This window comes from Cervus canadensis, chromosome 6, assembly GCF_019320065.1.
Source record: "Cervus canadensis isolate Bull #8, Minnesota chromosome 6, ASM1932006v1, whole genome shotgun sequence".
In the NCBI taxonomy this organism is placed as follows: domain Eukaryota; kingdom Metazoa; phylum Chordata; class Mammalia; order Artiodactyla; family Cervidae; genus Cervus; species Cervus canadensis.
The window spans coordinates 33,371,451-33,389,492 of NC_057391.1; the positions used below are offsets into that span (position 1 = coordinate 33,371,451).

An 18,042-nucleotide genomic window follows, 5' to 3' on the forward strand; every position below is an offset into this window, starting at 1 on the left:
CTAGCTTGTAAACACAGCACTAAGAAACTAATATGTGTGTGTTACAAAAATGTATTATATATAGGCATTTTTAAAAATTACAGTGAAGTTTGATAATTGAGGTGAAAGTCATAAGGTTACCTTCTATTCAGTGTAATCACCAATTCAAGGAATATCTTTCAATATTCATCTTATAAATATTATTGAGGCTTTCAGATGCTAATACACATCTTTCAGTTTTTTAAGGACATCTAACAAAAATTCTGCGGATACCATGGGAATAAACAATAAAATTAAGCATTATTTTGAAATGTAATAGAAATGCTTCTAAAATAACTATAAGTAAGCCTGCCTTAAATGGTATATTTTTCTTAAGTTTATTGCAAAATTTTAGTGAACCAAAGTCAAATAGGCACTTACAGACTCTAAATTCACCATCCCTAAAATGTGATCTTCAGTTATTGTCTGTAAGTTGGGAACACCTACTGGCTAATTCTTTTAAAAGGTCTTATTTGCATATTTTTGGAGAAGATAATAATATGACATTAAATAAACTTCCACTAATCCAATGAGATACAGCCCTAAAATCTGTTACACTGAATTGAAATAGATGTCAAACACCACTTCCCAGTGATTTTTCCTCCAAAATTCCTTGGAGTCCCACCCCCTTATGTTATAATCTGACATTTCTCTAAAATGTTCACATCCTGAAAGGCTTTAGAAATAGGAACAAATCTTTTATTACTATTCTGTGTTTCATTTTACAAATGAATGCTTCTTTACTCTAGTCAGAGTTAGTGCAAGGAAGAAAATGAAAGTAATAATATATTATCTGAAGTGACCTCTCAATTATATATGAAAAAAGATCAATTGCATCCATTACAAAGGGCCAGATGATTGAGAGGACTCACAAGCCTCCATAGGATGTACTGACAAAAAGCTTTAAGAAAAGCAAAGAGCACAGTACAGCAGGAAAAATACTGTACCACCATAGACGGTCTAACATTTCCAGGTTCAGCCCACTGCAGAACATCTGCAATTCCTTTCTCAATTGCAGATGTCTTCTGTCTTTAGATTATAAGCCAACAAGACATATCTAAGGCTTCTTGTTTTCAGAGTTGCTCACTCAAAACTTTACAACAGTATTTTTTTTTTACACCCTACTGACTACATAGCTAAGACCAGGCTCTGTAGATTGAACCAAGCATAAGCCATCAATTCATCTCCAAATAATGTAGAGAATTTGGCACTAGGCACCTGTATGAGAGATTCAAACTGTAAACTGCCCTTTATCAATAACTAACACATCTTCATTCTTATCAAATGTCGGTACCAGACTTCCAGGGATTCCTGGAGATAAGCACAGAGTTGATCAACTGCAGGTGAAAGACAACTGCATCTTACACATGACTGGTAGTTTCTTCATTTCTCCAAAGAGAAAACAAAGAGGCAGAACCAGTAATCAAGCTTATTGAGAGAGAATTAAGACCCATCAGTTGGCATCTAGCCTTGAATCTACTAATGGAACACACAATCTCTTAGGAGAAAAAAATTGCACACTTGGTTAAAAGTAAACAGACTTTAGATTCAGGGTTCTTTTGACCAGAGAGATAAATATTTGCAAAAAGAGTGAGGGCCTTTGTGCTTTTCCCATTCTGAAAGCAATAGGTAGGCCAAGAAAAGAAAATAGAAAGAAGAAGAGGAGAAAAAGAGAGTGACTAACAGTGGGAGGAAGAGAGCAGAGGAGAGAAAAGGAAAGAGGAACAAGAATCTAATTTATGCAAAATTGTAGATGTCCAATAAAATGTCCATCTTTTGGCAATTCCAAGTGGATTCATGTCAAAATGGGAAACAATCTCACAAATTCCAGGAATGATTTATAAAGGTAGAATATTAACTATTAAAACACAAAGGATGCTTTAATATTAACTATTAAAACACAAAAGGATGGGGCTAAAGTGGTAGTAGGAATCTCAGTTTTCCATTGGACTCAATTCCCCATCTGTGGGGCTTGTAGTTTAAGAGGCTATAGTATCCATACAGGTACTTAAAAATAGTTTTTGGGGTGGAAGGGAATCTGCACAGGTTAGAACACATTGAAATTCAACTAAAATTCAACTCTTACTTTTACAAAAAGAAAAAAAAAAGACGTAGGCCAAATCATGATGCTGAGGAAACAAAATGCCTGCTAATGGCAAATGAATAATCTCTATAAAAATTATGTAGGCCAGGTAGAGAAAATGTCTTTCCAGACCTTGTTCACAGCTTCTTACTTTTCCATTTTCCCTTGCCTTATCCAAATAACACAATATGCTTCCAATGTAAAGCTGTCTGTTCATTGCTTTTAAACATTGGAGACTTTATTTGTTCTTGATCTCAAGTTTATAGACAAAGAAATGCACTTACTGTGGTAGGCTTCTGGGTCATTGAGGGTCCACAGTATTTCTTGAGCAAAACTGAAAAGAAAACATATTTTTTTCTAAGATGGAGGAAAACATAACTGACAATATACCAAGTTGTCTTTTACTTTTCCACTTCTTGTTTTAATAGTTGAGTTAAAATATCCTTCTTTTCATTTTAAGACATAACACATCATCACATGACGGCGCTGGAGTGGTACAGCCATTTACATTTGCTCTGGCCGGACATGCATCTCTTCTATAATTTTAACACAAGTTGGGATAACTCATGTGAAGTATCACTCTACAATGAAAGAAACTCGTTATAGAGCAGAGGCAGCTTTCTCCACACGTATTCAGTAGAGACACCTTCTTAAATCCTTGTTTAAAAGGTGCATTCAAAGTATGAAAATGAATCAGAAACATGGCCTTCTGAAGCAGCTCCTTATCACAATGCTCTTCATCTTTCTCTGCTATCTGAAGGCCAGCTTACTACTTCAGTGAGTGTTTTGAGTGCTTACCATTTCTTTCCCTTCCTTTCTGGTATTGGCTCTCACCAATGAGGTGTGTAAGGAACATCAAACTTATTTACTTTTCTTCTGGTTATTATAGATCTTGAGGAAATTCCAATTTCTTTCAGCTAACTCACAGTGGAGTGGCTATGAGGAATAAAAAATCCTAACATCCTTTACATTGACCCAGGGTCCACAATATTCAGGATATAGATGATCTTGGATCATTGTGGTAATTCACAATTTCTACTCCTGTTGGTAGTAAATCTTAATAGATGCTCCTATGTATTTTAGCTATAAATAGGTTCATCAGTTTGAATCTAGGTGTCAAGAATTTGTAGAGCATCCAGTGCGAAAGATATCAAGAAAAGAGACCCTCTAAGGGCCCAGCTCTCATACATCAAGACACCCTAAGGGTGTAAGGGCATATTTGTGCATGTGTGTGCTCAGTCACTCAGTCGTGTCCAACTCTTTGTGATCCCATGCACTGTAGCCTGCCAGGCTCCTCTGTCCATGGGATTTTCCAGGCAAGAATACTGGAGTGGGTTGCCATTTCCTACTCCAGGGGATCTTCCCAACCCAGGCATCAAAACTGCATCTCCTGCATCGGCAGGTAGATTCTTTACCACTAGCACCACCTGGGAAGCCCCAAAAGCATATTACCTGACATCAATTCTCTTGCTTATCTATCCATTTAGCAAGCATTTACTTAGTGCTCACTATGTTGTAGGCACCCTTATAGGTACTGGATGTATTGTATGCCTTCATGGAAGTTATATTCTGGTGGTAGGAAATATTAAAAAATAGAAATAATATGAATTATTTAGAGAGAAGTAGAGAAGAGAATTAGAATTGAGTTGGAGGATTAGAAGTTATTGAGCAAGAAAGACCATTTTGAGATCAAAATTAATAAAATGCCTGTTTTGTAGGGACCAAGAGTTGTGTTTTGGGGAAGAAGAGTATTCACACACAGGGAACCACATGGCAATGTGGGTTACTGAAAGCTTAAACTTTCATGGCATTGTTGCTTTGCCTGAGTCAATAATAGCATACCCATACAAGAGCTTGACAAATTTGTTCATAGGAATTCTGCATGTTTCTTCATTTTTAATCTTTAAAACTATTTGGGAAAAAATTATATTTTTTAAAACTATCATCACTATGAAACAATTCAAATCTTGAAGTAAATAGAATAAGCCAAAGATCCAAAATTTCACTACCTCAGTTTAAGTGTAATTTTAAATTTTGGCCATGTTTTTAAGGAAGTAAAGAGAATGAAGACATGTGTGTACCTGAGTTATTTAAGGTTTATTGTTGTAAGTAACAGAAAATAATATGAGGATCAGATTGGTGGCTGATACTAGCACCAAGAATGAGGAGTAGAAACACCTCATCCAGAGTCACTATAAATAGAGTTCCCACAGTGAAAAGAACAAAGCTATCAGGGAAGAGACACTTTAAAGAAGAGTTACACAGGTAATCCACAAAGGCACATGTCTAGCAAAATGAGCCACAAACACAGAGGAGAACTTCAATCAGAAAATGGTATTCCGGTAGTAAAAAGTATAGATGGCCACAGAGATTCCCTGGGAGAAATGTCTTGTGAGCACCTATATGAATACTTGGAAAGTGACTGAGCTGACCAAGAATATATAAACTTCTTCCAATGAAGAGCTCATGTAGAATAAAGGACATACTTGTCCAGGTACAAGGAACCAGTGTTTGCTGCCTTAATCAATGCTTAGTAGGGGAGCAAAAGGCAGAGATAGCAATCCCTTCATTATCTCAGAATACAGCCACAGATCAGAACATATATTCAGGTCCTATAAGAATTATGAAGCAGCAAGGGCCTGCACCTTTCCCCAAGTTCTTTGAAAAGGTTAATAGTTGATGATGAAAGTGAAGGAAGAGAAAAGAGAGGCTGGGGCATATAGGTATTCAGAATATTGATTGTATACAATGTGGATAAGATGAAGTACATGGCAAATTGCAGCAGAGATAATTTTTGAAGCCTGGATAAACTGTCCTCCAATGACTTGCTCCAAATAGTACCAGTCCTGGCTACCAAACCAGTTACTGCTGCTGCCGCTAAGTCACTTCAGTCGTGTCCGACTCTGTGCGACCCCATAGACGGCAGCCCACCAGGCTCCCCCGTTCCTGGGATTCTCCAGGCAAGAACACTGGAGTGGGTTGCCATTTCCTTCTCCAACACAGGAAAGTGAAAAGTGAAAGTGAAGTTGCTCAGTCATGTCCAACTCTTAGCGACCCTGTGGACTGCAGCCTACCAGGCTCCTCTGTCCATGGGATTTTCTAGGCAAGAGTACTGGAGTGGGTTGCCATTGCCTTCTCTGGGCTATCAAACCAGTTACAGACATGATAAAATTCCACCTCAAGCAGGAACTGGGTAGTCCAGTAATTGAAATACAGATAAAACTAGTGGATAACATTCTCAAATCTCAGGACACCAAAGCAACAAACGAAGAGAAGATAATAGTGATCACCAACAGAATGAAAAGCTTAACAAGGGTGTCTTGCTTCTCACAGGACAACTGCAAAAGTCTCAGCTAAGTCACCTTGACATCAATGGCTGGCAATAGGTTACCCTCTGATAAATAGCAGCACAGCAGTCCTTAGGAATCTGCTCTTCTAAAACAGGAATTTCGAAAACACACTTGTTTTTTGACTGAGAGGCATGGCATGTGGGATGTTCGTTCCCTAACTAGGGATCAAACTTGCAACCCTGGAATACCAGGGAAGTCCTGAAAACATATTACTAAAGTTTTAAATGACAAAGTGCATTTAATTGAGTAAAGAGAAGTAATAAGAGGTCCATGATTACTAAAATGAACAAGAAAACATAGTGGGGAGATTTATGAATGGAATGAAACACTTTCCGCTGGTTGTGGAGCCTTATATTATGAGTCTTCAAGTTTCAGCAGCCCTGAGCCACAGGGAAAAAAATTAGACTGTCTAGATTCCATAGACAACAGCCAAAAGAACCAACAATTTCTAACTCAACTCTGCCCCTATACTTTTCTCACATAATGTTTTTAAAATCTTTTAATTTATTCTTTAAAATCTAAAGTAGTGATGTTATTAAAAAGTTAAACCTAATTGTCACTAGACTACTAGTTGAGATTTCATATTTTCTTATATATGATCAGAATGCATGATGAGATAATTTTTAAATTTGGAATTGCCTTTAATTTGTTGCTATAATCAGGCTCTAACAGAATTTCTCAAACTTTAATATGCATATCAATTACTCAGGGATCTTGTTAAAATGCAGATTCTGTTTCAATAGGATTAAAATCAACCAATGCTGAATTTCCAACAAGCTCCCTGGTGATACTCATGCTCTTGATCCAAGGATCATATTCTAAATAGCAAGGACTTAGACTTGACTTTTACCATTCCAATCTAAAGCTTGTTCATCTGATAGCTTTCCTTTTAGTAAGCAAAGTCAGACCTGGGGACGATGTCAGAAACAAAAATAATAGTTTGAAAATAAATATCTCATACCCTAGTCAAAATTGAAAAAACAATCCTGAATAGTGTTTTTCTTACAGTCAAATTGCTAGTTCTATACAGATGTAAATAGGTTATTCTTTGTATGCCATAAACTTGTCTTAAACAGTTTGTAATATTTTTTAATTAACATGTAGCAAGAAATAGGCCTCTGAAAGTTGAGAACCACAAAACAATAAAAGAAGTAAACCCTTTTGTTGAAAAGCTCCAATTCCCATGTCAATGTCTCAATCACAGCCTAATTGTAACCCAATTAGGAAAATTAAGATAAGTAGAAACAGCTGGAACAGAGGCACTCTGAGGGAAGTGAACCCTCTGCACTCATTATTTGATGGAGATCATTACCCAGCTCTACATACAGTGTGTGATATTTAATATGCTTGGGCTAATTTGTATCTGAGAAGAATAAGAACACCTATGTAAAGAAATGAACTGGCCTATTAGCTCTGATTCTTTAAACAGTCTATTATCTGAGATTTCAAGTGCAGTCATGTGATAAGCCTGGGAAATACTGCTAGTCCTCTTTCGATCTTTCTCCATAGCATTCCCCTTCTACTTTTTGATCATGGTATTATATTCATCCTATGAATCTTGCAACCAAAAATGCATGGTTGACAACACTGAGACGTCCATTTTTTCACTTTTACATGTGGCTAGTGTTAAAAAGAGAATAAAGCCTTGCTTTGATTTTTATATTGGTAATTACATAACTATATAGTCTTCCTATTCAAGGAACTCATACATATTGAAACAAAAACCCCACATTGTTATAGCATGTTGCTTAAAAACACACATTAAGCATCACAAGGAGAATTTTTTTTCTTTTATTGTGTTTAAATGAAATAAAGGTTAGGTAAACCTATAATTGTGACCGTTTCACAATATATTTAAGTCAAGCCATCATGTTGTACACCTTAAACTTCTATCATTATATATATCAATTACCTCTCAATAAAATTGAAAAATAAAGAATACATGTTAAGCAGTTGTAAGTAATGACTTAAGCATTCCAAGACTTACTTTCCTCATGTACAAATAATGGGCAATAACAATGAGGAAAATGTGGAAACAGTGTCAGATTTCATTTTCTTGGGCTCCATAATCAAGATGGACTGTGACTGTAGCCATGAAATTAAAAGATGCTTGCTCCTTGGAAAAATAGCTATAACAAACGTAGAGAGTGTATTAGAGGGCAGAGATGTCACTTTATCAACAAAGGTACATATAGTCAAAGCTATGGTTTTTCCATCAGTCATGTATGGATGTGAAAGTTGGACCACAATGAAGGCTAAGTACTGTAGAATTGATGCTTTTGAACTGTGATGCTGAAGAAGACTCTTGAGAGTCTCTTGGACTGCAAGGAGATGAAAACAATCAATCCTAAAGGAAATCAACCTTGAATATTTGTTGAAAGGACTGATGCTGAAGCCGAAGCTCCAATACTCTGGCCACCTGAAGTGAAGAGCTGACGCACTGGAAAAGACCCTGATGCTGAGAAAGATTGAGAGCAAAAGGAGAAGGGGGTGACAGAGGATGAGATGGATGGACGACATCACTGACTCAATGGACATGGGTTTGAGAAAACTCAAGGAGATTGTGAAGGACAGGGAAGCCTAACGTGCTGCAGTTCACGAAGTTGCAAAGAGTCAGACACAACTAAGTGACTGAACAACAATAAACAGCGCATATCTCATAGGACTGTTGAGATGATTAAGTGAAAATAATTCATGTAAAACATGGATTGTGCTTTACTAATGTAACTACTCAGTAAGTATTCATTATATTTATGCATGGGGACCCAACACTTTGATTATTATGATTCATAATCTCTCTCCTTCAAGGTCAACTCCTAGACAAGTAAATTCACTGTCATTTATAGATTGTCCAGTGTGTATATACAGAACATCTCACCATCCCAGGAGGTCCATCTGCAATTATGCTGTGGAGTACATGAAAACAAGTAAAATAAATGACAGGAACAAAGAATATTTCTGATAGGTAAGTAAGTAATATGAATATAAACTAAAATATCAATGAAGACAGGTTCATATTCTCTTGGTGTGTTTCCATTTCAAATGGAAATCCCAAACCATTACATTTTCTTGCCTATCGTGTTTAGTTTTTATCTATAGTTTCTGCATTTTGAGTGGACAGACTAAGTATACATAATAGTGCAATATAATGCATGATATCTAAAGACTACAAAGTCCTGACCCCCTTTTACACACATACACACACACTATTCAGCTACATATTAATGGGAAATGTAACTAAATAAAAAAGGGCCCTAAGTAAAGTCTGGTAAATCTGAACTGTGTCTATACAATACTAATATTCAATTTTATAAAGGCTGAAAAACTACTCATCATCGTGGGAGGTAGGATTGCTTCATGGAATCAATCAGTGATTGGCTGAGTTCACTGATCAATTCAATCAACTTATTTTGTGTGATAACTCTGGAGGGGGAGTCTGCCAGGGTTAGCAATGTCAAGCACCACTCTGGTTTACATGGGAATGATAGTCCCTTACCATTTTAGGGTTGGGGATTGTTCTCAGATTCTATAAGAAAATAAGCTGGCTATATTTTGTAAAACTTGTAAAAAGAAATCAAAAGAAGATGAGTTCTCTGGTACATATGTAATGTGCTACATCCACAGGATAAATGGGCTAAATTCTATTTCTGATATAGCAATCTCAGACCCAGAAGATTAAAAATAATATATTCATGACTGTGACCAGATTTGCATTAATATAGCTAAAGGTAAAATTTTACCCCTTGTGTTTATGCTTCTAGACAATCTGGTACTTAATTTGGTGGGGGTGGGGTTCTATTTCCAATATCCCCAGGGGATATGCATATATAGAAAGTTCAGCTACTTAAAAGTGACATGGAAGCAGTTCTGCAGACATTTTATGACTAATGAAAACACATACACACAAAAGCAGTTTCTAACTAGCTAAGCCTGACAAGTTTAGATTTATACTCCACAAGCCTGATTATTTATAGTCCATTTATTTCCATACTAATTATAGAACAACCAAATAGTCAGGAAATTTCACTGTTATTTTGAAGACTGATAACCAAATTGGGTTTCCCTGGTGGTTCATATGGTAAAGAATCTGCCTGCAACACAGGAGACCTGGGTTTGATCCCTGGGTCAGGAAGATCCCCTGGAGAAGGGAAGCGCTACCTACTGCAGTATTATTGCCTGGAGAATTTCTTGGACAGGGGAGCCTGGTGGGCTAAGAGTTGGACATGACTGAGTGACTAACACTTTCACTTTCAATCAAATTAGTGTGCACATTTTGTTTGGACTGTTTTATTTTCCCAAGAGAGTTACTATATTTTAAAGAATCTGAAGAAGAAGAATTGAACCGGCATAGTATTAAGAATAAATGTAGTTCTTAAAGAAGAATAATTTCAGATACCATTAATGAATTTGAAAATAATAGGTGCTTTTTTAAGGACCAATATTTAGCAATTGAGTATGTAAATTCATCGTTAAGATAATATAAGATTATTCAGAAAAAACATAAATTCTGTTAGAGAAAGATTTCATAGCAACTCTAAAGGTTTCATTACATGCAATACACACAAACTTGTAAAAATTCTCCTGGCTTCTTAACTCCCACAGGTCCATCACCTCCCTCTGCCCAGCCTCCTGTGGAGGTGGGGCACACATTTGCATGGCCCTCCCTCCAACTCCAAAAGCTGGTTCAGGGAGTGGAAATAAGCTGGGGCTTGTAGGAGCATCATGAATCCCGCATAAGAGGTTGAGAGAAGCTTCCACCACTGCTTTCTATTCGTGATTCCATAGGAGAAACTTCCATAGCAGGCCTGATGAATTTCCTGATCAACCTGCAAATCCTGCTATGGAAAGAAGAATGGGCCAAAAAGCTGAGGTGCAGCAGGGGCACTGGCAGGCTCTAGATGGATGGTCGTGAGAGACTGGGCATCCAAACTTAGATGACTACAACCGATCCCAGCACGTCTAGAAATACTCACAAATAGAGAGATGATGAGAAGTGTTCCAGATATGGGGATTTTATATATGCTGCTGAGAAGGTAATTGGAACTGGAAAGTTCAGGCAAAAATTGTTTCTGATGTGCCAAGTGTGGCAAGAGTCTGGGATCAGCCACACTGACTAGGAAAGAAGGTGAAATCTACTGTAACAGATGCCATGCAAAGAACTTTGGGCCAAAGGGATTTGAGCAGGAGCCCTTCCTTGTTCACGCTCAATGAAGGTATAAACTCAGAACCCAGATAACACACTGAGAATCTCCACATAATCAAGATGCAGGTTATCTAACACTAAACTGCTGTAAAATTCTACCAGCACTTAAGTACTGTACGTTATGCTGTACTTGGATTGACCGACTAAAAGAGAGCACTGTATCCTTCTGTTTTATCCATCAGCATTTTCAAGAATCATTTCTTTTACATTTTACATAAAGATTTAACTAGGAAAAAACAACATCTCTATTCAATATAGTAATTCAAAAGCATATGGATGTGTGCTCAGTCGTGTCTGACTCTTTGTGACCCCATGGACCCTGACCCACCAGGCTCCTTTGTCCGTGGGATTTTCCCAGCAAGAATACTGGAGTGGATTACGATGCCCTCCTCCAGAGCATCTTGCCGACCTGACCCAGGAATCGAAACTGTGTCTCCCGCATTTCCTGCATTGCAGAAGGATTCTTTACCACTCAGCCATCAAGAAAGCCTCAAAAGTGTATATATTAATATTAAATAGGTGTAATATGATACAACTTCTGTTTGTTTACATTTCAACCTTATTCCTCATTTCAACTGCTTTGCAATTGGGACTAAACCATTAATTTCACTAAGGCTCTTAACATCTGTAAATTTTTTTTCTGGCTTAATTTTCCTATGCACTTTTTAAAATACCTGTAGATTATAAAAGGCACCAAGGCAAAAATCTGCAGATTGTCTAAGAGGTCAAAAGCTGAATGTGAGAAATTCTCACAGATTGCAATTGCCACGGGCCACGGAAAGGAATCACATGAGTAAAGCAGAGATTTCCAAGGAGCATATGCTCTCCAGGAAAAGTAGAATCTCATTCTATCCAACATATGCTTGACATTTCCTTCATCCCATATTCCCTCAACAACTCCACCAGTTCTGCTCAGGTCTTCAATATGTGGTAAAAAAAAAACCTATCTTTTGAGGAGATTTCTCTGCTGATTTTATCAAACCCAAGTTACTAATTTTGTGTTTTATCCCCGAATGACAGACTTTGAAATCTGCCTGTTCCTTGCTTTTGATACCCTACTTTGTTTAAAGACTCCTCCTTTTCATGTTTCTAATTAACTCTTATTTATTCTTTCAGATTCAGTTTTGATCTTACTTCATGTAAGTCAGGGTAGCTAGGTTACTCTGCAGTAGCAAATAATCCCTAAATCTCATGGATAAAAATATTAAGTGTTTATTTTGCATTCATACCAGATGTTTGATGTGGGTTGGTAGGAGGTTCTGTTAACTGTAGGTCCACAGAGCTGACAGAGGCCCTATCTCATTCTTTCAGGATTGTTATGGCAATTAATAGGGAAGAAAGAACCAAGACACGATGCACTGGTTCTTCAGGGTTCCATGCAAAAGGTAAAACAACACCTCTGCCCGCATTTCATAAATGAAGCAAGTCATCTGGACATACCTAACTCAAACGGGGGTATTGGGAGTGCAGTCTACTGTGTGCCCAAAAGAAGGGCTACCACTTGTGATGGTTTCTTTTATCTTCTAGGGGATAAAAATTATGTCATGTTTATCATGATATGCCCTGGTTATGTATATTTTAGATTCTGTATATCGTGAGTGCCTATTCTGTGTCTAACAATTTATGTTACTTATTATTAATAACACATTATCTTTGCTCTTCAGAACAGGAAATCAACATTCAACCATAAGTTAATTAATTATTCCATCTCTAACTAGCAAAAGCAGAACATGCTGAAAAAATGAATAGGTCTTTGAGATGACTTTCTTCTCTTTCTTTTTCTTTTAACTTTGAGGGAAAACATTCAGCAAACAGTGAGATTTTATAGTCAAAGGTAAAATAGTGAACACAGGGTGAGGAAAGATCTATTACCTTCTTAATTAGCCCTCCATTTTTTAAGGCAGGGAAATATTAAGCCAAATTGGAAAACTTATCATAACACTGAGAAGGAACCTAAATTTTCACCCAAGATCATATAAAAAAACATAAATGAGATCCCAGAAATAATTTCCATTTTATTTTTGACTAGGGCATAGCAAAACACTTAGATTCCCCCATAAGAGGGAAACACTCTCTTCTCTGCTCAAATATAGGAGACTGTGGAGGTGTTAATGACAGATCTGATTATGCACTAGCAGAATAGTAACATCTGCACATGGGCAAAGATTCCCAAAGGCTGACTGACAACTCTGCTTTTACAGATAGTTCTTGGAAGGGAAAAATGAGTTTCTGTTATCACTTGTCACTGCTTCTCTAATGAACACTGTCTGGATCTGACTGGCAATGTCCCCCCAGCTGTACCCAAATAAGGTTATATAATAGTGCTGGGGAAAACATCTGTCTTTTGTGCTGATGCTGCGTCTGTGCTCAGCATACAGATTTTTTTCTTCCTGGGTGCTAGTCATGATCACACAATTTTCCTGGACTTTCAATTGCCTTATTTTGTAATTGATTTTATGTTTCATCATTTAGCATAAGTTTTCTAACTCTCATAGGGTTTGTAAGTTTTTATCTAACTTAATCTTCCTGTTCATTCCTTTAAATATATGGGAAATGTTCTTAGGTTAATGTAGCTAGATGAACATAGGGCAGAACCAATTTGTGGAAAGAAAAATGAGGAGTCTTAGAAAAGCAAAGTCATACTTTCATTTGTATATATAACAAAGAAGAGAGTCCTGGGCTCTTCTTTAATGAAATTTGAAATACAGTTAAATTTTTTTAATTAATCAAATTAAGATGCTTATCTGTTGCAACTCCCTATCATCTTAGCATCTTGAGCATAGTAGAGTCTGTGTAAATTTTGCTTCAAGACAATGATGATCCTCATTCAATGAAGGATAACAACATCCAGATAATTGAGCAGTGCTGTAAGTCAGTTCAGACTCACCCTACTACCCGATAGTTCTAATGAACTTGATAACAATAAACATTAGGACAAAATTATATGGTGGAGAAGTATTTCCCACTCTGATCCACTTTCAACATTTCCAGAAGCTCATTTTTCAATGCCTTTCTAGCATCATGTTCAGTTCAGTTCAGTCGCTAAGTTGTGTCTGACTCTGCGACCCCATGAACTGCAGCCAGGCCTCCCTGTCCATCACCAACTCCTGGAGTTTACCCAGACTCATGTCCATTGAGTTGGTGACGCCATCTAACCATCTCATCCTCTGTCATCCCCTTCTCCTCCTGCCTTCAATCTTTCCCAACATCAGGGTCTTTTCAAATGAGTCAGCTCTTTGCATCAGGTGGCCAAAATATTGGAGTTTCAGCTGCAACATTACCACGTACCACACTGCTACTTCATTTACCAAAGAAATACACCTAAAATACACCTTAGGATATATCTTTCCCTTAGGCTTTTACTCTAATATCATTTCCACTGTTGTCTTCTATTTACACAGAACAAATAAGAACTGTTTTGGCAATCATAGTAAGACAGGAAAATTGACCTCCACTTTTACACTTCTTTTGGTCTTATCACAGTAAACCCTATGCATAGTAAACCTAGCAATTGACTTGCTTTTTCAGAATAATATTTGTATAACTATAAAAGGTCATTCCTGTAAAAGTCAAAAAAGAGATTTGTCAATGAGGAATGCTATAATTGTGCTCTGATTTGAAAAATATTCCCTTTTTTTCAATACCTATAGAGGTAAAACCCAAAATGCTAGGGTCTCTCTGAATTTTGGTAGACGTACAAACCTGATCAGCATAAATACATATAACTATTTTATTTGCTGCCACATATTCATATTAAGTATACAGTTTTAGCATTTTCATGCATTTCTTTTAATGAAAAAGGCAAAAAAGGCAAAAAAGAAAAGATTAGGCCATAAAGTGTTTTACCACCTCGTTGAAAATTACAGTAATTAGTTGTACGTAATGAAATAAAAATGAGATCTACACTAAAAATAGAACCTAGAAAATCACTGGTATTTATAAAAAGCTTACATGTTTGCAAAAGAGGAATGGATAAAGAAGATGTTGTACATATTAAATATATACAATGGAATACTACTCAGCCATAAAAAGAACAAATAATGTCATTTGCAGCAACATGGATGGACCTGGAGATTATCATACTAAGTGAAGCAAATCAGAGAAAGCCAAATATATGATATGGCATATATGTGGAATACAAAAACAGCACAAATGAACTTATTTGAAAAACAGAAATACAGTCACAGATGTAGAAAACAAACTTGTGGTTACCAGGGGGAAATGGGGAGGGATCAATTGGGAGATTGGGATTGACATAAAATAGGTAACTAATAAGGAGCTACTTTATAGTACAGGAAACTCTACTCAATACTCTGTAATGACCAAAATGGGGTCATTTCCCATATAGGGGTTGTTTCCCATATAGGGGTCAGTTCCCTATATGGGGAAATCATCTAAATAAAGAGTGGATACAGATATATGTATAACTTATTCACTTTGCTGTACACCTGAAACTAATACAACATTATAAACCAACTGTACTCCAATACAAATTAAAAAAAAAAGAATTTGAAATAATGGAGTTTTTGAGATAAGTTAGGCCACAGGACTGGAAAAGGTCAGAATTCATTCCAATCCCAAAGAAAGGCAATGCCAAAGAATGCTCAAACTACAGCACGCTTGCACTCATCTCAGACGCTAGTAAAGTAATACTCAAAATTCTCCAAGCCAGACTTCAGCAATACGTGAACCATGAACTTCCAGATGTTCAAGCTGTATTTAGAAAAGGCAGAGGAACCAGAGATCAAATTGCAAACATTCTCTGGGTCATCAAAAAAGCAAGAGAGTCCCAGAAAAACATATATTTCTGCTTTATTGACTATGCCAAAGCCTTTGACTGTGTGGATCACAATAAACTGTGGAAAATTCTGAAAGAGATGGGAATACCAGACCACCTGACCTGCCTCTTGAGAAACCTGTATGCAGGTCAGGAAGCAACAGTTAGAACTGGACATGGAACAACAGACTGTTTCCAAATAGGAAAAGGAGTACGCCAAGGCTGTATATTGTCACCTTGCTTATTTAACTTCTATGCAGAGTATATCATGAGAAACGCTGGGCTAGAGGAAGCACAAGCTGGAATCAAGATTGCTGGGAGAAATATCAATAAACTCAGATATGCAGATGACACCACCCTTATGGCAGAAAGTGAAGAAGATAAAGAGCCTCTTGATGAAAGTGAAAGAGGAGAGTGAAAAAGTTGGCTTAGACCTCAACATTCAGAAAACTAAGATCAGGCATCTGGTCCCATCACTTCATGGCAAATAGATGGGAAAACAGTGGAAACAGTGGCTGACTTTATTTTTCTGGGCTCCAAAATCATTGCAGAAGGTGACTGCAGCCATGAAATTAAAAGATGCTTACTCCTTGGAAGGAAAGTTATGACCAACCTAGATAGCATATTAAAAAGCAGAGACATCACTTTGTCAACAAAGTCCATCTAGTCAAGGCTATGGTTTTTCCAGTGGTCATGTATGGATGTGAAAGTTGGACTATAAAGAAAGCTGAGTGCCGACTAATTGATGCTTTTGAACTATGGTGTTGGAGAAGACTCTTGAGAGTCCCTTGGACTGCAAGGAGGTCCAGCCAGTCCATCCTAAAGGAGATCAGTCCTGGGTGTTCACTGGAAGGACTGATGTTGAAGCTGAGACTCCAATACTTTGGTCATCTGATGTGAAGATCTGACTCATTTGAAAAGACCCTGATACTGGGAAAGATTGAGGGCAAGAGGAGAAGGGGGTGACAGAAGATGAGATGGTTGGATGGCATCACTGACTCGATGGACATGAATTTGAGTAAACTCCGGGAGTTGGTGATAGACAGGGAGGTCTGGCATGCTGCGGTTCATGGGGTCGCAAAGAGTTGGACACAACTGAGCGACTGAACTGAACTGAGAGAGACTGTGTACAGTAAGTAGAGAATAAAGCAAAGAACAAAACCCAGAGAAATACTATAATGTAAATATTAAGCAGAAAAAGATGCTGAAAGTAAATTAAAAAAAATAAATCATAGATGGAAAACCAGAAAATTATGTGTCATAGATGCCTACAGAAATATTTTCAAGGATCAGTGTGTTGTCAGTGGCATATATGTTGCTGAAAGGTCAAGTAAGGTAAGAAATGAAAAGTATTTTGCAATTAAAAATTCATAAGTGGAATTAATATAATTGGTTTCCATAGAATGTGTGTATGTGTGGGTATATACGGAGAGATGAGGGAAAAAATTGTGCAGACAATTCAAGATTAGATCTGAAATAGTCAGAAATGATATGACCACAAAGTAGGGTTAAGGAGTGAGAATAGGAAAGGAATGAACATCACGTAGTAGTGACAGGAAAGTGTGGTAGATAAAATAATGGTTCCCCAAGATGTTTATGCCCTTATCCTGAAACCTGTGAATGTGTTAACTTACATAGCAAAAGTGACTTTGCAGGTGTGATTAAGTTTAGTATCTTGAGTTGGAAAGATACTCCTGGATTTTCTGGGTGGGCTCAGGGCTCTGAGGGTTCTTCTAAGAAGGCGGCTTCTGTCAAAGAAAAAGTAAGAGGTTGGAAGCAGAGATTGGACGCATGATGGGTTTATGGGGCCCACAAGGGGAGAACTCAAGGTATTCTCTAGAATTTGGAAAAGGCACAGAAACAGATTTCCTTTTAAAGCCTCCATGAGGAACAGAGCTCTATTGACACCTTAATTTTAGCCCTTAAAGATCAATTTCTGATATAATAAATTTGTCTTGTTCTAAACCACTAAAGCTGTAATTTGTTACAGCAGCAATAAAAGAAAAATATAGAAGGTATTGGTACAAAAAAAGCAAAATATAATAAAAGAGAGGAAGTCAATAGTACAATAGTTCTGAGAAGCAGGAGAAGATGGAATCTGAAGCCACTGAAGAGAGTTGAGCCTGGGCAAAAGCAATGGAACTGGAAGATGCAGGTGCAGAAAAACCTGCTTCTAGGTTTAGGTTTAGGAGGCTAGAAGAAGTTATCAGGATGTGAAAAGAAGGAAAGGAAGGTTTGAGAAGAGAAATAGAGGTTTGAAGTAGTTGCATAATGTGTTAGAAATAAGCCTTGGAAAATATAAAGAATTTCCAGGAAGTATTAAAAGGCTTCTAGAGATGGTAGTCTATATATACAGAGGAGCACATGTCTGCATGATTATGTGATTTTATTTGCAATTGCTTTTTAGTTCAGATTCAAAAAAGCCAGATGTATGGATTGATTTTTAGGGTGGGACAGTAAGGCAAAGGAAAACATATCATTGGCAAGAATGTGATTAAAAGGATTATGAATGGGGTTTTAAATCTACCTGCTCTAAACTGTTTCTGAGAGAAGTTGAAATATTTACCCAAGAAAACAGAGCTAGGAGGAAAAGCTAGTCTTTGTGGCATTA

General features: G+C 37.1%; 1 long non-coding RNA gene across 1 annotated transcript in view; it reads right to left on the minus strand.

Moving 5' to 3' along the window:
* The window catches only part of LOC122443368, a 331,554-nt gene that overhangs the window by 172,247 nt on the left and 141,265 nt on the right, over positions 1-18,042 (minus strand). The window contains exon 2 of the long non-coding RNA XR_006269994.1: positions 2,386-2,435. This is a non-coding gene — a long non-coding RNA (uncharacterized LOC122443368). The remainder of the gene's footprint in view (positions 1-2,385; positions 2,436-18,042) is intronic.